The sequence below is a fragment of the Spermophilus citellus genome (genome assembly GCF_964194105.1).
Source record: "Spermophilus citellus genome assembly, chromosome: 1".
Taxonomy (NCBI): domain Eukaryota; kingdom Metazoa; phylum Chordata; class Mammalia; order Rodentia; family Sciuridae; genus Spermophilus; species Spermophilus citellus.
Window position 1 is genome coordinate 129,190,500 of NC_138182.1, and position 13,072 is coordinate 129,203,571.

The following is a 13,072-nucleotide window of genomic DNA, read 5'->3' on the forward strand; positions in this document are numbered from 1 at the left end:
CGTGAGCGCGATAACCAGACTGAGGGAATCAGACGTGATGCGGGACCCGTGGCGCGGAACTCCCGGCTACCGCTCTCACCAGTGCTGACAACTGAGGTCTCTTGCACCAGCTACTGGGGGCGTGGCTACCGGAGGGCAAGTAAAATTCGCTGAGGATTCTCAGCCCCAACTCTACAAACTTAGGGTCTGAGGGAATGGCAAACAGGGAGAGTGTGCCCAGTCATCCATGAAAACAGGGCTCCCGGGAGCAGCAGACCTGGCGTGTAGCCAGTATTGTGGTGAGCGGCACCCGTGAGAGGGGCCTGGCTAGAGGAAAAGTGGGGAAGTGACTAGACACAAGAGGAGGCCCTAGGCACTCAGGATTGGAGACTCGCCCAGTCTGGGAGGAGGAGCTGCTGCACAGTGATTGGTTCCCGCGTATTGACAGGAGAAACTTGGCCTGGTGGGCACAGCGCCACCTACTGGAAGAGAAGTTAATCAAACTCTAAGACTGCATTTATTAGTTTTTTTTCCTCTTTTTTTTTGATTTGGGTTTTTTCTTTCATTTTCATTTTTCTTTCTTGTTGTTTTTTAAATTTTTTTACAATTTTTTAAATTTTTTTCTTCTAATTTTAATTTTAATTTTATTATTATTATTTTCATTTTTTTTCTTTTTTTATTTCCTATTTTTTTTCTTTTGTCTTTTCATTTCTTTTCAATTTTCTTATTCCCCCTTCCTTGAATTCTACCTGCTTACTCTCATTCTCTTTAGTGATTTCTTCGCTTCCCTTCTAATACCTTTCCTCCCAAGCATCAAATAAATTTATAGGAGTAAACAGTAACTCAGCAGTCAAACAGAACAACAAGTAACATGAGCAACTTGAAAAAGCAAGGAAGAAAAGGAGTACAAACAATGCAGGACAGCCTAAATATTCAGGAGGACCTAGAGTCATCAGAAAAATGGTCATATAAAGAACTCAAGGAACACCTTAGACAGATGGAATGGAACCTTAAAGAGGATACGAGACAGCTAATTCAAGCAGCGAAAGAACACATTGAGAATGAATTACATAAACAGATAAAAGAAGAAGTTAAGCATCTCTATCAGGAGATAGAGATTATAAAAAAATAATCAAACAATAATTGTAGAAATGAAGGAAACGAAAAACCAAATTAAAAACTCAATTGAGAGTATCACTAACAGAGTGGAGCAAGTAGAAGCCAGAATGTCAGATAATGAAGACAAAATATATCATCTTGAAAAGAGTCTAGCCAACTCAGAAAGGCTGGTAAAAAATCACGAGAAAAACATCAAAGAGTTATGGGATAACATAAAAAAAACAAACTTACGAGTCATCGGGATAGAAGAAGGTACAGAGATTCAAACCAAGGGAATGAGTAGCCTGCTGAATGAAATAATTACAGAAAACTTTCCAGAAATAAAAAAGGAAACAGATATACAAATTGAAGATGCATGCAGGACACCGAGCACACAAAATCACAGTAGACCAATGCCAAAACACATTGTTATGAAGATATCCAATATACAGAACAAAGAAAAAATATTAAAAGCTACAAGAGAAAAGAGACAGATTGCATTCAGGGGTAAACGAATAAGGTTAACAATGGATTTTTTATCACAGATGCTGAAAGCAAGAAGGTCATGGAACAATGTATTTCAAACACTGAAAGACAATGGATGCCAACCAAGAATTCTGTACCTAGCAAAATTAAGCTTCAGTTATGACAACGAAATAAAAATCTTTCATGATAAACAAAAGTTAAAAGAATTTGCAGCCAGAAAACCAGCATTGCAAAGCATTTTGAGCAAAACACTACACGAGGAAGAAATGAAAAACAATAAACAAAACCATCAATGGGAAGTGCCTCAGTAAAGACAGAGGGCAAGGGGAAAGATAATCATGGAGAAACAAACTAAATTTTTTTAAAAAAGGATAAATAATCAAACATGGCTGGAAGTACAAACCATATATCAATAGTAACTCTGAATGTTAATGGCTTAAACTCTCCAATAAAGCGACATAGGCTGGTATCATGGATTAAAAAAAAACAAATCCAACAATATGCTGCCTCCAGGAGACACATCTGATTGGAAAAGACATACACAGGCTGAAGGTGAAAGGATGGGAAAAAATATACCATGCACACGGTCCTCGTAAGCAAGCAGGGGTGGCCATCCTCATATCGAATAAGATCGACTTCAAGACTAAGTTAATCAAAAGGGATAAGGAAGGACATTATATACTGTTAAAAGGAACCATTCACCAACAAGACATAACAATTATCAATATTTACGCACCAAATAATGGTGCTGCGACATTCATAAAACAAATTCTCCTCAAGTTCAAGAATCAAATAGACCACAACACAATAATTATGGGTGACTTCAACACACCTCTCTCACCATTGGACAGATCCTCCAAACAAAAGTTGAATAAAGAAACTATAGAACTCAATATCACAATCAATAACCTAGACTTAACTGACATATATAGAATATATCAACCATCATCAAATGGATATACTTTTTTCTCAGCAGCACATGGATCCTTCTCAAAAATAGACCATATATTATGTCATAGGGCAACCCTCAGTAAATATAAAGGGGTGGAGATAATACCATGCATTTTATCTGATCATAATGGAATGAAACTGGAAATCAATGATAAAAGAAGGAAGGAAAAATCCTACATCACACGGAAAATGAACAATATGTTACTGAATGATCAATGGGTTACAGAATACATAAAAGAGGAAATAAAAAAGTTCTTAGAGATAAATGAAAATACAGACACAACATATCAGAGTCTATGGGACACAATGAAAGCAGTTTTAAGAGGGAAATTCATCGCCTGGTGGTCATTCCTCAAAAAAAGAAAAAACCAACAAATAAATGAGCTCACACTTCATCTCAAAGCCCTAGAAAAGGAAGAGCAAAACAACAGCAAATGTAGCAGAAGGCAAGAAATAATTAAAATCAGAGCGGAAATCAATGAAATTGAAACAAAAGAAACTATTGAAAAAATTAACAAAACTAAAAGTTGGTTCTTCAAAAAAATAAATAAGATCGACAGACCTTTAGCCATGCTAACGAAGAGAAGAAGAGAGAGAACTCAAATTACTAACATACAGGATGAAAAAGGCAATATCACAACAGATGCTACAGAAATACAGAAGACAATTAGAAATTATTTTGAAAAGCTATATTCCAATAAAATAGAAGATAGTGAAGACATTGATAAATTTCTTAAGTCATATGATTTTCCCAGACTGAGTCAGGAGGATACACACAATTTGAACAGACCAATATCAATGGATGAAATTGAAGAAGCCATCAAAAGACTACCAACCAAGAAAAGCCCAGGACCGGATGGGTATACAGTGGAGTTTTACAAAAACTTTAAAGAAGAATTAATACCAATACTTTTCAAGTTATTTCAGGAAATAGAAAAAGAGGGAGCTCTTACAGATTCATTCTATGAGGCCAACATCACCCTGATTCCAAAACCAGACAAGGACACCTCAAAGAAAGAAAACTACAGACCAATATCTCTAATGAACCTAGATGCAAAAAATCCTCAATAAAATTCTGGCAAATCGAATACAAAAACACATCAAAAAAATTGTGCACCATGATCAAGTAGGATTCATCCCTGGGATGCAAGGATGGTTCAATATACGGAAATCAATAAATGTTATTCACCACATCAATAGACTTAAAGAACCATATGATCATCTCGATAGATTCAGAGAAAGCATTCGACAAAGTACAGAATCCCTTTATGTTCAATACATTAGAAAAACTAGGGATAACAGGAACTTACCTTGACATTGTAAAAGCTATCTATGCTAAGCCTCAGGCTAGCATCATTCTGAATGGAGAAAAGTTGAAGGCATTCCCTCTAAAATCTGGAACAAGACAGGGATGCCCTCTCTCACCACTTCTATTTAATTTAGTCCTTGAAATACTAGCCAGAGCAATTAGACAGACAAAAGAAATTAAAGGCATAAAAATAGGAAAAGAAGAACTTAAATGTTGAGAGCCACAGCCAAATGGGCCCCAGCAAACTTCCAGCTGCCAGCAAACTTCCAGCTGCCGGCTGATGATTGGCTCACAGCGGCCCCAGCAACATCTAGCTTATTGGCTCCTCTGCGGTGATGTTCATTGGGCTGTTTCCCTGCCCTTCAGACTGCCAGCTGATGATTGGCTCACAGCGGCCCCAGCAACATCTAGCTGATTGGCTCCGCCACGGAGCTGCTCATTAGGGGACTTCTTTGGCTCCGCCCACGCAACCCAGCCAATCAGCCTCAAGAGCAGGAGGATTGTGGGAGGTGGTGAGGTTTGTGTGGGGGTGAGAGGCTTGGGGAAGCCAGTGGTGGCAGTTGGGCTCTGAGGGTTTTTTCCTGAGGAGCTGTTTTATTTGGCGTTTGTAGTTCTAAAAATAAAGTTGGTTTCTTTTGACAAGTGGCTCCTGAATTGTGCCCAGCCAGACTGCGGCATTTGGTGGGCCGTAAGGGGAGCGACTGAGGGTAAGTAAACTGCTCGCCCCTGAGGGCAGGGCGAGAGGATGGGTAGCCATTCTAAGTTTCCTCTTTTGTATTGCTTCATTTTTGTTTTAAGTTGCCTGTCCCTGGAGATGAGTGAGACGGAAGAAAAACCGCTCACATCTGAGGAAAAACTATTTGCGTCTGAGGAACAGATAGGGACAAAGGACGGATGCACATTTCAGGAGGATAGAAAGGTTGATATAATGAATTTTTGTTCCAATTTTATTTCATTCTGTCTCGGTTTTGTTTGGTGTTATCTTGTTGGGTTGTATTATAGTAGAAATACGGGATCAGCAATTAGTAAAAACAAACCGAAAGACTGTTAAGTAAATTGTTAGAGGAAGGAGGCATCCCAGTAAAATCAAGAGCAGTCAGGGCATACGTTGATACAATACAAAAATGTAGCCCATGGCTTTTTAAGGAGGAGTTGTTAAATATATCACAGTGGGACCATCATGGTGAAGATTTAAAAATAATAGAAAAGAACAACCCAGGGACTCTGCCAGTTGGCACATTGCCATTGTGGACGTTCGTATCTGGTTTGCTTAGTCCAAAGCCTTCAGTTCAGACAAAGGTAGAGGAAGGAGAAGACATATTGATTCAAGTAAAAGAGAAGGTCTCTCAAATTAGTCAGAAAGAGGAAAAGATTCAAGTAAAAGAGAAGGTCTTTCGAGCTAGTGAGACAGAGGAAGGAAGTTTAGAGCAGAAAAAGCCATCAGGGGAAAAGTTACAACAGGAGACTGCTAATAACACCTTTCTGTCAGAGAGCGTAAGTGTCCAACCAACAGCACCACCTCTAAAGGAGACTGCTACTAACAGCATTCTATCACCAGAGGGCATAAGTGTCCAATCAACAGCACCACCTCCATATGCTAGGAGGCTCCCACCCCCGCAGTTGATAGTTGGGATCCTGAGACAGGATCTCAAGTATTAACATGCCCTGTATTTGAGGTAGGAGGACAGCGAATTTACCAGGGTTTAAATTTCAAAACAGTGAAGGAACTAAAAGAGGCTGTAACAACCTATGGTCCTCAAGCACCCATCACTGTAAGCTTGGTCGAATTCATTACCAACTTAAACATGACGCCAGCAGATTGGGCTAATATTTGTAAAGCTGTGCTAAATGGAGGACAATACCTGTTATGGAAGGTTGCCAATGAGGAATTTTGCAAGGAGACGGCTAGGCGAAATGTAGCAGCTGGTTATCCTCAGAGAAATCTAGATATGTTGTTAGGAAAGGGACCTTATGAGGATCCGCAGCAACAAATTGCATATGATCCTGGTGTATATTTACAAATTGCTGTAGATGCAGTTAAGGCATGGAAGACTTTACCCTTGCCAGAATTTGGAAAATTAAAATATTTGCATGTTACAGTTGATACTTCTTCTGGATTTTTGATGGGCTCCCTTCATGCCGGAGAAAAAACTAAAGATGTTATAGCTCATTCCTTACAAAATTTTGCCACTGTGGGCATTCCAAAACAGTTAAAAACAGATAATGCCCCTGGTTATACTTCTACCTCTTTTAAACAATTTTGCTCATCATTTGGCATTACTCATATAACAGGAATCCCATACAATCCACAGGGACAAGGCATAGTTGAATGAGCTCATCAAACTATTAAAATGTACTTATTAAAGCAAAAAGACGGAATTGGGAAGGGGTATATATTCCCCAAAGATAAACTTAAAATAACCCTTTTTACTCTAAACTTTTTAAATTTGGATTCATCAGGACTAAGTGCTGCAGAAAGGCATATGTGTCCAAAAAATGTACATAAGCCCAAGGTACTTTGGAAAGATATTCTAACAGGACAATGGAAAGGTCCTGACCCAGTAATTGTCTGGAGTCAGGGGTCTGTTTGTGTGTTTCCACAGGAAGAACAGCAGCCGATTTGGATTCCGGAGAGATTAACTACAGTGATTTCTACAGACCAAAAAGAAGATGATTTGGCTCAAATCCATAACAGCTGATATCCAAAACTCCAATTTGGCTATCCTTACATCTGCGACAGAACCAGGATGCTTTTTTCAATATCTATTTTATTATTGCCCTTTCCCATATCATGAAGTTCTATTTTGGTTTTTGAGCTCATACACACCTAAGTTAATGTTTTGCTGATCAGTTCTATTTTTTTTTTTTTTTTGACTATAGAGTTTTTAAACATTGCAATGGAGATTTCACCTGTAAAAAGTTATAAGGCCTTTACTATTATGTTATGTGCTGTATGTATTATATTATGTGTGCACACTTGTGTTTTGTGTTATATGTTTGAATGTACGTATGTCCATATATCATATATGATGAGTGCTCATGAAAAAATGGATCCAAATATTTTTTTATTCACATGATTTAAATGGTTTAATTTAAATTGGGTAAATAACTGTTAAGAATTGTCTTAATATGTAAACAAAAAAGAAGGTTAACAGATCTGTTTGTTTACTTTCACCTTTCCTTTTCATTATATTTAATAATTCTCTTCAAGATAATGTAAATTGTTAAGAAAATTGTTTTCTTTTCTCTTCAAGATAATGTAAATTGTTAAGAAAATTGCTTTCTTTTAGTGCCTTCTGGAATGTTACATAATTTTTTCTTTAGCCATTATTGCTAGAATAACTATCTTCATCCCAGTGCCGGTGAAGACAAAGATAAAACTAATCTACAGTTTCTGCAATAGCCATCACTGAACTGCTTGAGAACTTGCCTAAACTACGTGTCACTTGTATGCATTGTGAACTCACTTGTATGCATTGTGAACTATCTGTTGGTGCAGTGACTTGTGGTAGTGTTGGAGTATTTTTACTGATGATGTCATTGGTTGTACAATTTTTCCAACAAGAGCTGTCAATTGGCTTGGTGTATCTTCCTCCCTTCTGCTTGTCATGAGAAAGACCTCTCCACAGGTGTGGCTGTATACTGGACCGGTAGTCAATGACGGGTAAGATCCAATTACATTGGTACCAACCTAAGACAGGAGGCTGATGCCCTGAGGTCAGCTCATCCGAAGACGGGTAAGGACCATATGTAGTATTGGACAACCTAAGGCAGGCACGGTCTCTAAGCCACATGCTTGTTGTTTAAACAGAGTGGGAGATGTTGAGAGCCACAGCCAAATGGGCCCCAGCAAACTTCCAGCTTCCAGCAAACTTCCAGCTGCCGGCTGATGATTGGCTCACAGCGGCCCCAGCAACATCTAGCTGATTGGCTCCTCTGCGGTGATGTTCATTGGGCTGTTTCCCTGCCCTTCCTGCCAGCTGATGACTGGCTCACAGCGGCCCTAGCAACATCTAGCTGATTGGCTCCGCCACAGAGCTGCTCATTAGGGGACTTCTTTGGCTCCGCCCATGCAACCCAGCCAATCAGCCTCAAGAGCAGGAGGATTGTGGGAGGTGGTGAGGTTTGTGTGGGGGTGAGAGGCTTGGGGACGCCGGTGGTGGCAGTTGGGCTCTGAGGGTTTTTTCCTGAGGAGCTGTTTTGTTTGGCGTTTGTAGTTCTAAAAATAAAGTTACTTTCTTTTGACAAGTGGCTCCTGAATTGTGCCCAATCAGACTGTGGCACTTAAATTATCACTATTTGCGGACGACATGATTCTATACCAAGAAGACCCAAAAGGATCTACAAAGAAACTACTAGAACTAGTAAATGAATTCAGCAAAGTGGCAGGATATAAAATCAACACGCATAAATCAAAGGCACTTCTGTATATCAGCGACAAAACTTCTGAAACGGAAATGAGGAAAAACACTCCATTCACAATATCCTCAAAAAAAATAAAATACTTGGGAATCAACCTAACAAAAAAGGTGAAAGATTTATACAATGAAAACTACAGAACCCTAAAGAGAAAGTAGAAGAAGATCTTAGAAGATGGAAAAATATACCCTGTTCATGGACAGGCAGAACTAACATCATCAAAATGGCGACATTACCAAAAGTTCTCTATAGGTTTAATGCAATGCCAATCAAAATCCCAACGGCATTTCTTGTAGAAATAGATAAAGCAATCATGAAATTCATATGGAAAAATAAAAGACCCAGAATAGCAAAAGCAATTCTAAGCAGGAAGTGTGAATCAGGCGGTATAGCAATACCAGATTTCAAACTATATTACAGAGCAATAGTGACAAAAACAGCATGGTACTGGTACCAAAACAGGTGGGTGGACCAATGGTATAGAACAGAGGACACAGAGACTAATCCACAAAGTTACAACTATCTTATATTTGATAAAGGGGCTAAAAGCATGCAATGGAGGAAGGATAGCATCTTCAACAAATGGTGTTGGGAAAACTGGAAATCCATATGCAACAAAATGAAACTGAATCCCTTTCTCTCGCCATGCACAAAAGTTAACTCAAAATGGATCAAGGAGCTTGATATCAAATCAGAGACTCTGCTTCTGATAGAAGAAAAAGTTGGCTCAGATCTACATATTGTGGGGTCCGGCTCCAAATTCCTTAATAGGACACCCATAGCACAAGAGTTAATAACAAGAATCAACAAATGGGACTTACTTAAACTAAAAAGTTTTTTTCTCAGCAAGAGAAAAAATAAGAGAGGTAAATAGGGAGCCTACATCCTGGGAACAAATTTTTACTCCTCACACGTCAGATAGAGCCCTAATATCCAGAGTATACAAAGAACTCAAAAAATTAGACAATAAGATAACAAATAACCCAATCAACAAATGGGCCAAGGACCTGAACAGACACTTCTCAGAGGAGGATATACAATCAATCAACAAGTACATGAAAAAATGCTCACCATCTCTAGCAGTCAGAGAAATGCAAATCAAAACCACCCTAAGATACCATCTCACTCCAGTAAGATTGACAGCCACTATGAAGTCAAACAACAACAAGTGCTGGCGAGGATGTGGAGAAAAGGGTACACTTGTACATTGCTGGTGGGACTGCAAATTGGTGTGGCCAATTTTGAAAGCAGTTTGGAGATTCCTGGGAAAGCTGGGAATGGAACCACCATTTGACCCTGCTATTGCCCTTCTCGGACTATTCCCTGAAGACCTTAAAAGAGCATGCTACAGGGATACTGCCACATCGATGTTCATAGCAGCACAATTCACAATAGCTAGACTGTGGAACCAACCCAGATGCCCTTTAATAGATGAATGGATAAAAAAAAATGTGGCATTTATACACCATGGAGTATTATGCAGCACTAAAAAATGACAAAATCATGGAATTTGCAGGGAAATGGATGGCACTAGAGCAGATTATGATTAGTGAAGCTAGCCAATCCCTAAAAAACAAATACCAAATGTCTTCTTTGATATAATGAAAGCAACTATGAACAGAGTAGGGAGGAAGAGCAGGAAGAAAAGATTAACTTTAAACAGAGACATGAGATGGGAAGGAAAGAGAGAGAAAAGGGAAATTGCATGGAAATGAAGGGAGACCCTCATTGCTATACAACATTACATATAAGAGGTTGTGAGGTGAATGGGAAAATAAACAAGGAGAGAAATGAATTACAGTAGATGGGGTAGAGAGAGAAGATGGGAGGGAAGGGGAGGGGGGATAGTAGGGGATAGGAAAGGTAGCAGAATACAACAGTTACTAATAGGGCGTTATGTAAAATTGTGGATGTGTAACCGACGTGATTCTGAAATCTGCATTTGGGGTAAAATTGGGAGTTCATAACCCACTTCAATCTAATGTATGAAATATGATATGTCAAGAGCTTTGTAATATTGTGAACAACCAATAAAAAACAGAAAAATAATTTATATCTAGAAGAGGAGTTAGTCTAAGGTAAAGTAAATATTTAAATCCCACATTTCTTACATCCCATCCCATGACTGATGTGACTATGTTCTGGTGGTTAACTAGAATGTCATTCTTACATCCATGGGGCCAGTGTCACAATCAAAGGCTGTGCCTGTTTCAGATAAATTTCAACATGTACTCTTGGTGCTCTGGAACATTGCACAAGTTAATTGTGGAGTTGTGAAAAAAACATGTGGAACAACTGAAGTCAATTGTCTACCTTCTTCTTTTCTCTTATGTTGATAAAAACAAGTCTCAGTTGTCTAAATCACACCTGGTACTGAGATGAAACTAGCACTACAAAGCAAAATGTGATCTCCTCTTTGTTTTCACAAATGAGTCTTTAAAATTGTGATATATCAAGAAAGTACACAGACAATGGTCAGTCAACTATAGGATGAAGATACAATCTCTCTAGGTTTGAAATATGAGTAAGTTAAGGACTTGACTTAAGTCACAGACCTTTGCTGACCATGTGACTTCAGGAAGATAATGTAACTTCTACAAACCTTGGTTTGTTCATTTATTGGCAAAAGAGCAATGTTAGATGTTTACCTCCCTAAGGTGATTGATTATGAGGCTGGATTACAAAATATTCACTGTTTGGTTTGTATTAAGAACTCAAGTTGGGCATGGAATACCCCTGTAATTCCAATGATATGGGAGGTTCCCAAGTTCAAAGCCAGCCTCAGCAACTGAGGGAGGCCCTAAGCAACTTAGCAAAACTCTGTCTCAAAATAAAAAATAAAAATGACTGGGCATGTGGCTCAGTGATTAAACTTCCCTGGGCTAAATTCCTAATCCAGAAAAGAAAAGAAAAAAAAGCAAAAGAACTCAACAAAGATTAATCATTAGTGTATTAATTTTGATATCACAAGAAACTTAAACAACTCTGAAAATACATTAAGTCTCATGTCATCTTAGAAAACATTCAGAACAGAAAGGGGAAAAAAATGTCTTCAAAGCCCACATTGGCAATAAAAATAGTATGGATAGGAACTCATGGTGACTCAGAAACTCATGGTGACCAGGGCCTTGTATAGAGTGCCTATCGCATTTAGAAGCTTAAAAACACTCTGCTTTAGCTTCCACATGGGAGAGAAAGCATTCAAACCTTGATTTTCTGAATCTGGCTTATTTCATTTAGCATGATTTTCTCCATTTCCATTCATTTACTGGCAACTGCCATTATTTCATTTTTCTTTATGGCTGATAAAACACCATTGTGTGTGTGTGTGTGTGTGTGTGTGTGTGTGTGTGTGTGTGTACCACATTTTCTTGATCCAAGAGGAAAGAGAAGGCGGCAGTGGGGTAGGGGATCTCATGTCATAAAGATACAGAGAAGATCAGTGGAGTAGAAGAAAGAAAAGGAAGGAAGGGACAGAGAACTAAATATGGAACAAATCTAACAGAATCTCATTATATCCATATATAAATGAATTTATCCATGTATAAAGGAAATATCTCCTTTATGTATGTGTAAAAAGGATCAATCAAATATAACTAAACAAAGGTGCTAAAGGAGGATCAGTAGAATAGAAAATGGGGAGGGAGGAGGGAAGAAGGGAGGCGGTGAATGGGGATTAGAATCACGTTCCTTGATGTACAATTATGTCAAAAGGAATCCAGGCACTAGGTATAAATATAATTCTCTAAATAAATAAATAAAAAGGACAGTCTCCTTCCTCCTCTGCTTCCTTCTTCTTCTCTTCCTCCTTCTCTCATCCTTCCATTTTCTCTGCACATAATATGTACAAATTAAACAGAATGCACTAAAATGTCACAGAGTGGCCCACAGCAGCTGGTGCGTAGCCCCAGATTTAATTTCAACCCCTCATTAAACAGCATGAAATGAAGACCTAAAAAGGGGATCTTGACCAGATGTGTATAGTTAGTTAGTGGCAAGAATTTCTCTCTCTTTGCTCAACAGAGTTATATTTTTCACTATGAGAAATCTTACTTGATAAAAAAAAAATTTTTATTTTTAATATTTAAGAAAATCACTGCTTCCCATGCTGCATCTTTCTGTAAAGCCCCTAAAAGCACACAGAATCATGCTTATGATTTTCAGAGTCAATTCACGTCTAACAGTGATTTAGGCAGCATTCCAAGTAAACCTGAAGGAGGAAGGTGACCTTATCCTAAGATATTGTTCAATGGATTCCTACCCTCAGCATCTTGAATGCATTTAATGCATGGTTATCACCCTCACAAAAGATCGAAGTTGAAATATTTGTACAATGTGACTCTTTGTGTCTGCTTTAATCATTGAGGTCCTCCTTCTTGCCACTAGGTGGAAACCTTTAAAAGATGATAGCTATTTCTTTTTCTGTTGTACCAGATTTAACTCTAACATATGGACAATGTAAGAAGTTTAAAAGCTCTATTTCCTCCAAATTAAAAAAAAAAATAAGACTATGAAAAGTCTCTGAAACAACTGGAAATTTTTATTCAATTTCAGTTTACATTATCTTTGGACACATTTTTCTTTTTTAAGGCATTCAGCACATACATATACTGAATATTTGAACTGAAGTTCAGTCCAAAAGCATTTGGAAAATTAATTCTTTTGGTTTTGTCAATTTTCCATTTCTTGTATTATGCTTTAATATGATTTTATTTTGTACTCTTTACCTAATAATCTTATATAATAGTTAGCATATTGAAACTGTCCACATCTGCTTGAAAGGTTCATTAAGCACTTAACTAGATCTTTATTTGATTTAGGCCTCGGAGC